At 37.7% G+C, this 13,868-nt stretch overlaps 1 protein-coding gene across 4 annotated transcripts in view; it reads right to left on the bottom strand.

Moving 5' to 3' along the window:
* CSRNP3 (cysteine and serine rich nuclear protein 3) overlaps nucleotides 1–13,868 on the bottom strand; it is a 105,862-nt gene that overhangs the window by 52,267 nt on the left and 39,727 nt on the right. Inside the window, exon 1 of one of the 4 annotated variants that reach the window (XM_071811004.1) lies at nucleotides 1,845–1,956. The exons of the other annotated variants lie outside the window; for them this stretch is intronic. The gene's annotated coding sequence lies outside the window, so the exon portion shown is untranslated. Of the gene's footprint in view, nucleotides 1–1,844; nucleotides 1,957–13,868 lie in introns of those variants that run through there. 4 annotated transcript variants of the gene reach the window in all.

Here is a 13,868-nt window from a genome sequence, read left to right as displayed (position 1 = left end):
AGACTATTTAATTGTTCCCTAACCCAGTCCTCATCGACTAAAGCAAACTCCTCCATTAACCTGGCTTCATCCGGGGTCTCAGGGGTACAGGGTTCCCCAGGACAGCCTCCAGCAGAGTAGACAAAGAAGGCATTCAGCAATTCTGCCTTCTCTGTGTCTTCTGCCACCAGGGCACCCACCTCATTCATCAGTGGGCCTACATTGCCTCTGGTATTAGTTTTATCTGCTATGTATTTGAAAAAGTTCTTCTTGCTGTCCTTCATGACAGTAACTTAAGAGTGATGCTAAAGAGGATACAAAGACATGCATCAACAGGTCAAAGTAACAACCCCTTTGAAGTGTTGTTAGATACACGTGAGAACACTGTAAGAAAGCATTTGTTAAGGCCAGGACTTAATGATACTTGCAATGGAAAATTCTAACAAGTCCACAAAAGATTTTTTTTGCTTCACAGCTGAGTTCAGTTAGCTATCTTGAAGGAGAAACAAACTGCTCACTCAAAAAAATCTTATAGTAAAAGCTGAGAGGGATACATCTATTGTTAGCACAGACATAATAAATGTATTTTTATTTATTAGCCCAAAAAAGCATAGGTGGAATTAAAAAGGCCACTAAAAATACAACTGTATAGAAAGTTGTAGGATGGGGAAGAAGAAAACTAAGTACCTTTTTCAAACAGAAACTGAGTAGCAATTAGAGGAATAAAAGAACCAAGAGCGGAAAAAAGCAAAGGCAAGCCAACATTTCAGAAGATTAAAATACAGTGAACTTTTGAAGATGGGTTGTAGAAGATGAGGCCAAAGTCTTTGAGAACTAGGAAATACATTTTTATCTATTACATATATGCAGAAAATAAAACATGCAAGTCCTAAAGTAACTGAATGAGAGACTAAAGTAAATAAGTAAGAACACCAAAAATATCGCAGTGTGACATGGACTGCCAACATTTGCTAGGAACATAATTCTATCCATTAAAAGAGAAAAAGTAATAGAAAGCAGTTCCCTTGCATCCAAACCCTCCAGCAAACTCAGAAGCAAAAATCACAAACTGTAATATGTGGTGAGCAAAAAGTGGAAGATATGAAAGGTATCATTGCTACACAAAAATCACAGAATTTGGTGAAAATTTTATTGGTAAGTAACCTCAGACTATTAGGGGTGCGGATGGGGAAAGCCAAAACCTAAACTATTAAACAAGCTGACAGTTGAGTCAAATCTTGCCTGAACCAGAACTGGAATGAAAATTCCTCCCTGTCCACACATCCCATGTTTTGTTCAATCTAAGCATATAAACGAGGTGACTCTGCTAGTGGTAGGAGGACTGGAACCCTCTATCCAACACACTGTCATCAGCTAAAGCCAAATCTTCAGAAAACAAAGCCAGAATTGAGAGGTCCATGTGTACATTAAACGTCAGATACAATGTATGGGAATTTTTACTAGACAGCGAGTAACCAACAAGGACTCAAGCCACAGCCTGACTGTACAATTCAGTAGTAGGAATAAAAACAACAAATAGCACACATTCTTATTAAATAAATATTATGAAGAAACTGCCGAGCACTTACTGTTGCATAACTTATTTTCACTACACAGGTATTATTAATACTTTAACCACTGGTTACATTTAAAAAGTTTTATCTGTATTGTAAAATAGAGAACCTATCTAACTGCTAGCATTGGACTGGTGGCAAAGCCCTGAAATCAGTTTCCATAAACAGTTAAAAACCTAAAAGCCATTTTTAATAAGTAATTTTGTAAGACCTCAAGCAGTTTAACTATTCCATGCCTAGCTTCTTCATATTAAAAAAAAAATATTCAAATAACATCTTATTGTTACTTACCACACAATTGTGCTCTCAGTCGTTAAAAGGTATACTTCAAGACCACCATTTAGAGACAATCTGTCTCATTGCACAAGTCAAAATACTTAGAAGAAAATCAATCAGGAGTTGTTTGGCACTATTTTCAACAACAAACTAAAAAAAAAAAAAAGGAATATTATAGTGGCAAGTCTGAAAATGTAGGCCTGATATGAACTTTACAAATCTATTTCTAAGTAACAGGAATAAGTGAATGGGAAAGTACTGGGTTTTCTTCTTATACGGTGTGATATTTTATCACTTAAATTTATTTAAAAAATTCTTCAGATAATTCTTCTTAATCATCTAACATTATTTTAGTAGACACAAAGCACCTACAAGTCACTTAGTTTTCTTCTCAGGGATAATCCCTACTAATTGCTCTAGTCAGGGAAACACATTCTGTGGGAAAGAATGATGAAGACTACTTGTCAGATTGGTGATGTCATCATTTCGCTGCACAATCCAAACAGTACAGCCTGACCCATTCCCAGCATGCTGAATATCAGCCTACAGAAAAGGACCCATGCATAAGCCATTCTGACCTTTCTTGCTGGTTTCTTCTGACCTTTCTGACCTCATTAGACTGCTATTATGAAAATAAAGGAGCTGTTGGGCACTCTTGCTGGATTAGAAATAACAAGAATGCATCTAGGACTGACTTAAGTACTAAAGTGGACGACTGAAGTATAATACTTTCCAAACAATCAGAATGATAATATGGACGATGACAAAGAAACAACAGTAGGGAGAAACATTGTTAAAATATTTAAGTGTGAATAATATGCTTTTTTGAAATTGTTCATCACTATCCTTAACCATTTATTCTGTGGTGATTTTAGATGGTTGGATTTTTAATGCCTCATTTAATTGAGAACAGATATTAAAAAACAATGGTCCAAACACAGTTATTCTCATTAAGCACAAATGTAACTTAAGCACCTTGCTAAAAGAGGGCTTTAATCTCTCGTGGCCAGATTTATTTAATAAATTCTTTAAATTCCCAGAGGAAAGAAAATCTAGAGCTTAGAATACAAGGCTCTGATGTCCCTGTGTCTCATTTCAAACACTACATCACATTACCAACAAAATCTGTACCCCCACAGACAAAAGGGTAAAAGTGTTTATTCCCTACCTAATATGCACGTCCTCCAGTGGAATTACTTGGGATTTTTAAACTGGTTCCGAGTCCTGACATGGATAACTCATGCACTTTTATAGTTTACTTAATAAGTACAAAATATATAAATCAATTTTACTCTCTAAATATTAGCATTTGCCATCCCCAGTAAATAATTTTATTTTTTTATCTAATACTGGTATTTAAGCAAAACTCTCAGAAAGGAAACCACAGCCTCACAATGTACAACGCAAGCCCCTAGTGCTACAAGAATAATTTTGTAGCAGTTGTTCTCAGAGATGGAACATGTGACAAATGTTTTTTTATCTTTTTTAGTCTGCAATTCTAACTTCTAGGGAGGAAAAGGCTCTGATGGAAGTTATAGTTACATAAATCTTCCAAGTTCCCATATATTGTGATTTCTGATTAAAAACTCTTGTACTGAACTACTGGAAATGTTGAAGAGAAGAATTTTTGTTTATATGCTTAACTACTCCTGAAAGAAGACACTAATAGATGGGCTGACCTCAGCCAAAGGGTTCAGGCTTTATTATGCTATGCATTAAAATGCAGACAACCATCACATAAAAATAAATTACGTTCTTTTTAAAAATAAGACTATGCCATTTGTTCATGAAATACCCTCTTTTCAGTTGTCCTGCCATTTTATAAATCCTGGCATGAGAAAACAGTTGCATTTGTGATAGCGGAGATCATCCCCTTCAGAAATTTATAGCTCTTGGTAAATCTCTGCATGTCTCACATCTCTCCTGCGCTAAGCGAGCACACATGCTAGCACCAAGCCAGCACCACTAAAAAGGACGTATATACTGCATTTGTGCAGTGACTCTCACCAGGGTTTATCCCCACCATCTAAAATGTCTTAAAGCAGCCACTGGATCCAGATGCTGTGATACAACATAGAGCCAAGTTAGACGACACGGTTAAAAAACAACTTAATCAAGTTTCTACTACAGATTTCACAGTTACTATATCTGGGGAGCTGTTCCAGCACAATTAGCGATTTATGCTGTCTCTCCACTCCCCCCCTGTTTAAGACAGTGGACTGAGATTTGAATATGTACATTTTTCATCTCCATCACTATTCAGACCTTGTAAATGCAAAGTCATTTCAAGAGGTGCAGTTGGGTTAGATGGGGTTTGGTTTGTTTGTGTTTGTTGGGTGTGGTTTGTTTTTTTTTTTGTTTGGTTGGTGTTTTTTTTCTCTGTTGTTAGCCAGAGATTGGGGTGTGGAGATACATGGTAGACAGGAACCCTGTGTTTGGACATGGGGGAAAAAAGACCAACCAACCAACCAGAAGTAGAATTGTTATGAGCTAGTAATTCCTCCCTCTTACGTATAGTAGAGGCAAAACCTGTTTCAGCAAAATTGTATTTGTCATCTTACAGGTATGCAGAAATTTCTATCACTTGTCTGTTGTGTAACTGAAAGAAATTCAAATCCAGTAATGTGCAGAGAGAAGAAACCACTTCTGAAATAGAAAAATGGCTCTACTTGATGGATCAAAGTGTATGCCTTAATACACTTGCTCTTTTGAAGCTGTAATGACTGTTGACAATTCTGAGGAGGGCAGATCCACAGAGAGAAATGAAGTGGACACTGTTGTGACAATGTATGGGAAGGGGCTGTAGAGGGGGTGCCTGCAAAGCATAGAAAAGATCAGCTGCTCCCCAAGGAAGAAGGCACAGAAGTGACAAGATGCTTGAACTGGCAGACTGTCATTAAATAGTTGCAGAATAACCACATCTAAAGCTACTTAAAACTTAACTGGTTAACATAAAAGCCTTTGCAAAAACTCGAATTCTGTGCAGACCTCACCTGAGGTTAAATTTTTCATTTTCCCAGCTTGTCCTTGGTTTTGGAACTTGCTTATTCCTGTGAATTAGCTACAGCAGTTAACCTGCTGTTTAAAAAAGCACATAGAACAAAACTCCCCTTCACAAAAGGAAGGGCAAGGAGAAAAAATATCCAAAAAAGCCAGATAACTGTTCCGTTATCATGTTATTTATTTATGCTATTATCTCATGCATTGGATAGGTTACTTACATTAATTTACTAAATAAAGCTTAGAAAAAAAAACTCACTTCAACTGATATGTTACATAGTGCAAAAACCTAATTATGAGTACGAGGGGGAGAAGCAGGAAGGGGGTGGGAATTCTTATCCTTTCTCCATGTCTCAAATCAGAACAATATGACAAAAGCTTGGCTTCACACTGCAGGGTTACAATAGCAGACATAATCAGGAATTAGTAGTAGATAGTAAATGTGTTCCAGCATCTAATGATGACCCAGAATTTTAGGTGCAATTGTATCAACAGCTTTTGCAAGTCCAGTAACATTTAGGTATCCAAGAAAATCATCCAGAAATGTTTGTAGTGAAAAGACAATTTTAAACAAGTCGATGATTCTCATCAAATCACATGGTAAGTCAAGGATCACGTGCTTTCCTCATATTCATTTTTGTGAGAATTAGAAAAACAGGAGGTCTTCTTATCTAAATATTTATTCATTGCAATGAATGAGAACATAAACTCCTATACTCAGTGGCTATGGATTACTAGCAGGCAGGAGGACTACGAGTCCACATTGCTACAAGAATTGGGGACTCCTCAGTGGGGGCTGTCTAAGGTTATTTTCTTTACCCACAGATTTGGCCATGAGTCTAAGGCTGTCTTGGATATTACCTGTACAGAAACAAATAACAATCTTTCTTGTCTGCAAATGAGTTGCAAGTGACTCCAAAAGTTTAACACACTGAATCTGCAACACAGATCTTCTGAGTAAAATGGGAGCATGGGACATGTACAGCATGTATCATGTACAATTGCACTTCACAAACAATGCCACTGTTTGCATTTGATTTAGGTTGTTTTGCAGGATTTTTTTTTTCTTATTTCCATTTTCAGCAAAACAATAAATAGTAAAATACGATAAGCAAGACAATGGCAAGTATTACCTAGTAAACTGAGGTTATGTTAGACATAGAGCTCAAATGTACTGCAGCAGAATCTAAAATATTACTCTTACCAAGAAAAGGTTGAACAGTGTGACTGGACATTATTTTACTAAAGTTTGATTAAAATACACAACTGAATGACAAGCCTTCACTCTATCAAAAATGAGTCTGATTCCTAAACCACGTGCTTTTAGGATTTTTTTATTTTATATAAATAGGAAATATTTGAATTAAAATGAATGTTAAAGCTATGTTACAGTTTGTTGACAGAACAGAACTTAGCGCATTGGTTTTGGCCATCATAATGTTATGCTCTGGAGGAACAATGTAAAGGATTCTGTATGTTTAGACATGTATTAATTGCCAAGCCTCTTTACAGATTTGTTATTGCTAGTGAGTCCTGGCAAAACCTCCTCTGATCTCTAAAACCCATTAAGAGTTAATGAAGTCAAGGAAGGGAAAGAGGGAGGAGGAAAAGGGGGTGTGAAGAAAAAAAAGGAAAAAACCCACACGCTCACCAGAAGCCTGAAAAGAAAGTTATGTGTAACAGCATTAATACGTAGATACTAAGCCTCATTTTCAAGTTTTTCTCAATAATAACTGTATGATTAAGCCTTATGTTGCAAGATTTAGTTATATACCATATTTCAAACAGTTGAAGTTATTATTATACTGCAACATAAACTCAACACGTGTCTGAAGATTTTCCTAACATTTTACATATTTATCGTATCTGTCTAGAGAAGGGCACAAATGAACAGTGAACTATTCAGTTTGCTTTAATTACTTGGAACTTGAAAATGCCCTACAACCCTCCCTCTCTGATGCAGCCACTAAAGGACTATTGGTATACTACCTTTCTAAATCACATTTTTAATTGCACCCAGCAGCAGCGCAATGGTAACACCAAGGCTAATTTGGAAAGTTTTTCTGCAGCATTTACCCATCTAACATACTGGAGCACCTCTTAAGTCAGCAGTACTGTTGTCCAGGTTTTCTTCACTATAGTTCCACATTACTGCATGATAAGCACACAAATAAGAGGAACACACCTCATATCAACTGAGTACAGTAAAAGAAAAATATTTCTATATTGAAAGTGTTACTCTTCCTCAAATGAATATTATGCAAAAATTCTGATGAATTCATCTTCACTTACGTACTAAAGATGAAGAAAGTTGGGCCAAGTGAGCCTTCACTAAGCAGTGTGCATCCTCCACTGTAGAAATTCATCTGATAATCAAAATCAGACATAATATATGGCTGAAGCTACTGAAAAAGAATCAACTGCTAACTGCCTTCAGTAATGTGTGATAAGGATAATTCAGATAAGGTAAAAAGAAATCATATACGAAATTCATTTGAGTCAGGCTATAAACACATGCAACAAGGTAAACAGGAAAAGGAGATCAGTAACTGTGGTCACGGACTACTGCCCTACATGTACATGTCCACATGATGCTGTATAAAAGCAGCATGCTACGATATTTAGAGCCACAGTCACTCATGAAAAGCCAGGTTTAATGTCTGCACTCATATCATGGTTAACCCATAATCCAAACAGACCCTTCAGAATAAGGGTTAACTACACTTGTGCTTTCTGATTTTCCCTTCATCAGCACACGTAGCATTTAAAAATAACATTTTGATAACGATAACACCTAAAAGATAACAATTTTACACATTGTCCAGTATTGGAGCAAAGCTTACAAGAAATTCTGAACACCTTACCCAAGAGAAGATGCTATCATCCTTGCTATCAAGCGTTTTAAATTACTTTGCGATGTTATTAAACTACTATACTGATTACACACCGTTTTCTGAACACATTTACTATTTGAGATGTGTTTGCTACCTCTTTGTGGCTGAATAAATCATCTCCATTACTTCCAGTCCTTGGAAAAAATAAAACATATTATGAGGTGACAAATTAAAATACAAGCTTTTAAAGCACCTCCTTCAGGTAACTTTTGTGTTTCCTTTTCTGAAATATTAAACAGCTTATATTTTTGCAATTATGTGAAGAAAGACACAAGTATGCAAAGATTAACTGATTTACAAATACAGGCAACAAATTCATTTTTTCCTGTGTAAATCTAATTACATTGGAAGCTGTTGATGTATAGCAATCCAATAGGGTTTAGTATTAATTTTAATCATTTTAAAACAAATTTTCAGCTGTAAATTGGAATTTTTTACTAATGTTGTTCTAAAATTGATTTAAAAAAATCTCTAAAGACATGTAAAGTATCATGTACCACCAAATGGTACAAAATTGAAATTGGGCCTGCATAACTGTATAGATATATGTATGTAAATAACTGCTGCTGTACTACTGACCTTGTGATCTCAAAGAATGCCAGTTTCTCTTGGGAGATTTTTAGACCTCTAAAATAATGTTTTCAGTCTGTAGACATTTCCTGTCTGTCCTTAAAAAATGAAATTTACTTCTCATTACTGTTAAAATTATACCAACACACTTTTAGAATTGCTATCAAAGTATTAGCGAAGTCTTATGCACACTCACAGAATAAACAGAAAATTCAGTTTATTTGAAATGAAAACTATTACCATATTTGGGGAAAAAAAAGTTAAAACAACATGTGAGTCACATGTATGAGTAAGCAACAGAAGATATTTTACCAAAATATGTAATTACTGCAAACAATTACTAACTTCTAAAATATTTTATATTTCAGAAGAGCAAACCTGAATTCAGTATAAATCATCACGCAACCCCTGAGCACATAGCCAGTATGCACATTTAGTTTCTGGTACACATGAGCTACTTCTGCTCTGACACAACAGGGAATCTGAAAACCTCTCTTCCACCGAGCAGAACAAAACTCAGTAACAGCAAGGACAATTAAACATTAATCCTGCTTACCAAGGCAGGTGACAGACTTGCCATCTGTTGAAGTCCTTAAAGCAAGGTTTGATATCCTTCTGAAAGACATTTTTTTATATAGGCTTTGAAAAAAAACAACAAAAAAAACCCTCAAAAAATATTTGATCCATACCACACACTAGTGGACATGGCTATGGTAAAGGGAAAAGGGACTGGTGTCACAAGCCAGTGACAATTCTGGCTTTGCCATTACAAATGCCTGTTCGTGCTACTTACCATTTTGGCCCCTGACACTTAAAATCCTGCTTTAAAATAACATCAAAGTCTAATCTTAGTTCAGTATTTCAGCTCACCTTGCAGAGGATCAGAAAGGTATATTCATTTCAACATTTCTGAATGTAGAATCTGGTTTCTGTGGTTTGACTGATCATTTTTCACCTGTGGCACTGACAATTGAGCACAGCTAGAGATAGGCTTATGGCCAGAAGCAGCAGAGTAGAGCCTGGAAGGTATTTTGTGCTCACAGCTAGTTCATAACAACGCAATTACGAAGCAGCTTTGGTACAGACTCCAGTTAGACCTCTGGCAATTTTCATATCCTCCTCTCACACGGGTGATGAATCTCTGGGCATACAACTCCTACATTCAGTCTTTGCTATGATCTTAAGCATCAGTGGTGCAATGCTTGCTATTGTGCCATTCTCAATTTAAGACATGCTTAAGGTTTTTTCAGAATCAAAGTAACTTGAGGAAACAAAGTTATTGATCATGAAACAGGAAGTTTAGGTGACAAAGTCTGCATCATGAAGGCAAACTAGATCAGCTCCCAAAAGCACTTAGTACAGGCTGTGTCATACAAGTAATTAATATCTCTTGTCAATACTACTACTGCTGTTTGTGTAGGCAGATGTACACAGTGCATACAACTCAAGCTTTCTGGAGAAAATAAGGAGGTAACAAACAAATAAATTTTTTTTTTTTTTTTTTGAGGTATGCAAACAAATGAGATGGTAGCTAATCTAACAACATGCCTGAAGTAATCGGGCGTAGCATGTCACGCAGTATAGATCAAACTGAGCAAGCTGTACGAACTTCAGAGCAATAAACAGTGCTACAAAAGATGTGTGGGCACAGAAGAGAAAGTGGGAAACATACGAGAAATTAGGACATGGTTCCATTATCAACTGCAGGATGCATATCATCTTGCATATGTGAACAGTGAGGAAGCACTACAAATAAGGGCAATTATGGATCTGTACAGTCCCACCTCAGCCTCTAGTAGGCCCACCAAATGTCATCATAAGAGACTAATGGCTACGTGCAAGGGTTTCAGTAGTTGGCGGGTGGCCCATAAAGTAATGTGGGAAAATACGCTTAGTCCCAAACAAGTCCATATTTCAGCTTTTCCATCTTTAATTTCTGTGAAACTGAAGATTCATTTACACTACAAAGTACAATAAACAATTCCAACTAGAACAGGGTTTTTATCTAAATACCAACAAAGCCACCCAAATAAAAAAAAAAAAACAAAACATGAAACATAAATCACTTCTATGAGAACCTGTTTTAACAAAATTATCTGAAAAGGGACACCTGGCTCATCTATAAACTGAAGTTCTAGACAAATCACAAAACTGACGACTTCATTACGCACATGCTCTAGCCCAGCACTTACCCTTCTGTGTTAATCTCACTATAAGAAATCAATATTTTAAATGCCAGCTCAACCTTTATTTCAAGTGTCACACATTGTCCTCTCTTCTGGCTGCTCTTTTCTCCAACTGTGTCTGCAGTATATTCTCGATTTTTGAGAAGATTCTCACTTCCTTAAGGGTGACAACAAGCTGAATTTACTAAAGCCAGAAGCATTTTTGATGCTTACTCAAAAGTCAAAAATTTGAGTAACTTTATTCATACAGCAGCCTTCTGACTCGTAATGTTAGTGCAACACATAAATTTACAAGAATAAGACTTTCCATTACAAGCCATTACAGACCACACACTGGTAGCTATAAAAATAATACATTATAATGCACACTGTAATTAAGTTGCGTTATCTTCTCCCTAAAAACATACAATCGGGCATGACAAAGGTAACAATTTCTACCATTTTAAGTAGTATTGGGTTCATTCCACAATCAAAACTAAGAACACTACTTAAGTAAAACAATATGTAAAAGATGAAAAACAATAGTAGAAATCAATAGGTGTGCTTCATTAAAAAAAAAAAAAAATCACAGAAACTTTAACACTTTTCAGTAAAATGTAGGTCACCTACAGTTTCCATAGTAACCACTGCTGAACTATAGCTCTGCAGATGACCACTGTGCCTATGGCTGCTTTCTTTGCTAGTAAGTGATGTACAAATACAGCCATGCCTCAGTTAAAATAAGAAAGAGCTAAAGAAGTGCTTGCAATTGTCATTAGGTTACTTTCAAACATAACTCCTGCTTTAACATTTCAAAAGCATCCCATAATATCTGGTTGAACAGAGAGCTCCAGCTGGAATTCAGGAATAAAAGGAGAATTTGTAACCTTTGGAAGAAGGGGCAGGGAACTCAGAAGAACGACAAGGATGCTGTGAAGTTATGCAGGGAGAAAATCAGAAAGGCCAACACCCAACTACAGCTGAGCCTAGCTACTGCTGTAAAAGGCAAGAAAAAATGCTTCTATAAATACATTAGCAACAAAAGGAGGGCTAAGGAGAATCTCCACCCTCTAGTGGATGAGGGAGGGAAACAGTGACAGAGGCCGAGGGAAAGGCTGAGGTACTAAATGCCACCTTTGCCTCAGTCTTTAATAGTAAGACCAGTTGTGCTCCAGATACACACCTCACTGAACTAGAACACAGAGGTGGGGAGCAAAATGAACCCCAATAATCCAAGGGGAAATTGTCGGTGACCTACTACACCACTGAGACAAACACAAGTCTATGGGGTCTGATGGGATCCACCCCAGGGTGCTGAGGGAACTGGCAGAGGTGCTCACCAAGCCACTTTCAATTATTTATCAGCAGTCCTGGCTAACTGGGGAGGTCCCAGTTGACTCTAAGTTGGCAAATGTGATGCCCATCTACAAGAAGGGCCGGAAGGAGGATTCAGGGAATTATAAACCTGTCAGCGTGACCTCAGTGCTGGGCAGGGTCATGAAACGGATCATCCCGAGTGGCACCACATGGCATATACAGGACAATGAAGCAATCAGGCCCAGTCGGCTTGGTTTATAAAAGGCAGGTTCTGCTTGACTAATCTGGTCTCCTTCTATGACAAGGTAACCTGCTTAGCAGATGAGGGAAAGGCTGCTGATGTTGTCTACCTAAACCTTAATAAAGCCTTTGACACTGTTCCCCACAGCATTCTCCTGGAGAAACTGTCTTGGACTGGCATACTCTTTGCTGGGTAAAAAACTGGCTGGATAACAGGGCCCAAAGAGTAGGGGTATATGGAGTCAAATCCAGTTGGTGGCCAGTGTTCTCCACAGCTCAGTACTGGGGCCAGTTCTGTTTAATCTCTTTATCACTGATCTGGATTAAGGGATTGAGTGCACCCTCAGTAAGTTTGCAGATGACACCAAATTGGGTAGAAGTGTTGATCTGATGGAGCGTAGGAAGGCTCTAGAGAGGGATCTGTACCAGCTGGATCGATGGGCTGAGGCCAACTGTATGAGGTTTAACAAGGCCAAGTGCCAGGTCCTGCATCTGGGTCTCAACAGTGAAAAGTGGCTTGAAAGCTACCTAGAGGAAAAGGATCTGGGGTTGTTGGTCGACTGGCAGGTGAACAAGAGCCAGCAGTGTGCCCAGGTGGCCAAAAAGGTCAACAGCATCCTGGCTTTTATCAGGAATAGTGTGGCCAGCAGGACTAGAGAAGTGATCATCCCACTGTACTCATTGCTGGTGAGGCCCCACCTTGAATCCTGTGTTCAGTTTTGGGCCCCTCACTACAAGAAATACATTGAGGTGCTGGAGTGAAGGGTCTCAAGAACAAGTCTTACGAGGAGCAGTTGAGGGAACTGGTGCTGTTTAGCCTGCAAAAAAGGAGGCTCAGGGAGACCTTATCACTCTGTGCAACTACCTGAAACACGGTTGTAGCATGGAGGGTGTTGGTCTCTTCTCCCAAGTAGCAAGTGATAGGACAAGAGGAAATGGCCTCAAATTGCACCAGAGGAGGTTTAAATTGGATATTAGGAAAAAATTCTTCATGGAAAAGGTTGTCAGGCATTGGAACAGGCTGCCCAGTGAAGTGGTTGAGTCACCATCTCTGGAAGTGTTGAAAAGATTAATTGATGAGGTTCTTAGGGACATGCTTTAGTGTCAGTATTAGGTTAATGGTTGGACTCTATGATCTTGATAGCCTCTTCCAGCCAAAATAATTCTATGATTCTATTAATATCCTTTTGTAGATAAACTACTTAGCAACACACAACACCTAATTTTCAGTACTAAAAATCTACTCTTCATCTGCATCTCAAGCCTGGAGTCTCCAAAATGGAGACAATCAATTTTACAAGAAGCTACAAATAAGAAAAAAATATTTATACAGAGCAATCCACTGAATGTCAGTAATACAGGAGTTCAGAAAGCACTCATTAGGTTAAACTGTCTTTGATAAGCACACAGTGAGTTCTGTGCTGGGACATTCAGTATATTCATTGCAAGTGGGAATTAACGGGCTGGCGTATTGTTTTGCACACAAGCACATAGTGAAATCTAGTCATGTAACAAGGCTGGAGCCAAGGATAACAGTTAAAGCCTCACTTGGGAGAAAGCGAGTCTTCAGTCAAGTCTGACGGTGAAAATCCCCTTCTCACCACTATTACTCTGGGGCATACAGAATTGATGATGAATTCAGTAAAATATAAAAGATTCCACATTACAAAAAGACTATAATACTGTAATTGGCTTTGACAGTGACCTGCGAAATAACAGGACAAGTCAGTGTACTTGACAACTGCTAACTGATTTTTCCCTTCAGAACAGAGTCATTTCACTATTATGTGGATTCAGACTAAACCAGCTACTTACTTTTTGTTTGGCTGTGTGGTTTTCTTTGGTTTTGTGTG

The sequence above is a fragment of the Patagioenas fasciata genome, chromosome 7 (assembly GCF_037038585.1).
Source record: "Patagioenas fasciata isolate bPatFas1 chromosome 7, bPatFas1.hap1, whole genome shotgun sequence".
Lineage (NCBI taxonomy): Eukaryota > Metazoa > Chordata > Aves > Columbiformes > Columbidae > Patagioenas > Patagioenas fasciata.
This window is presented reverse-complemented; position numbering and strand designations above follow the sequence as displayed.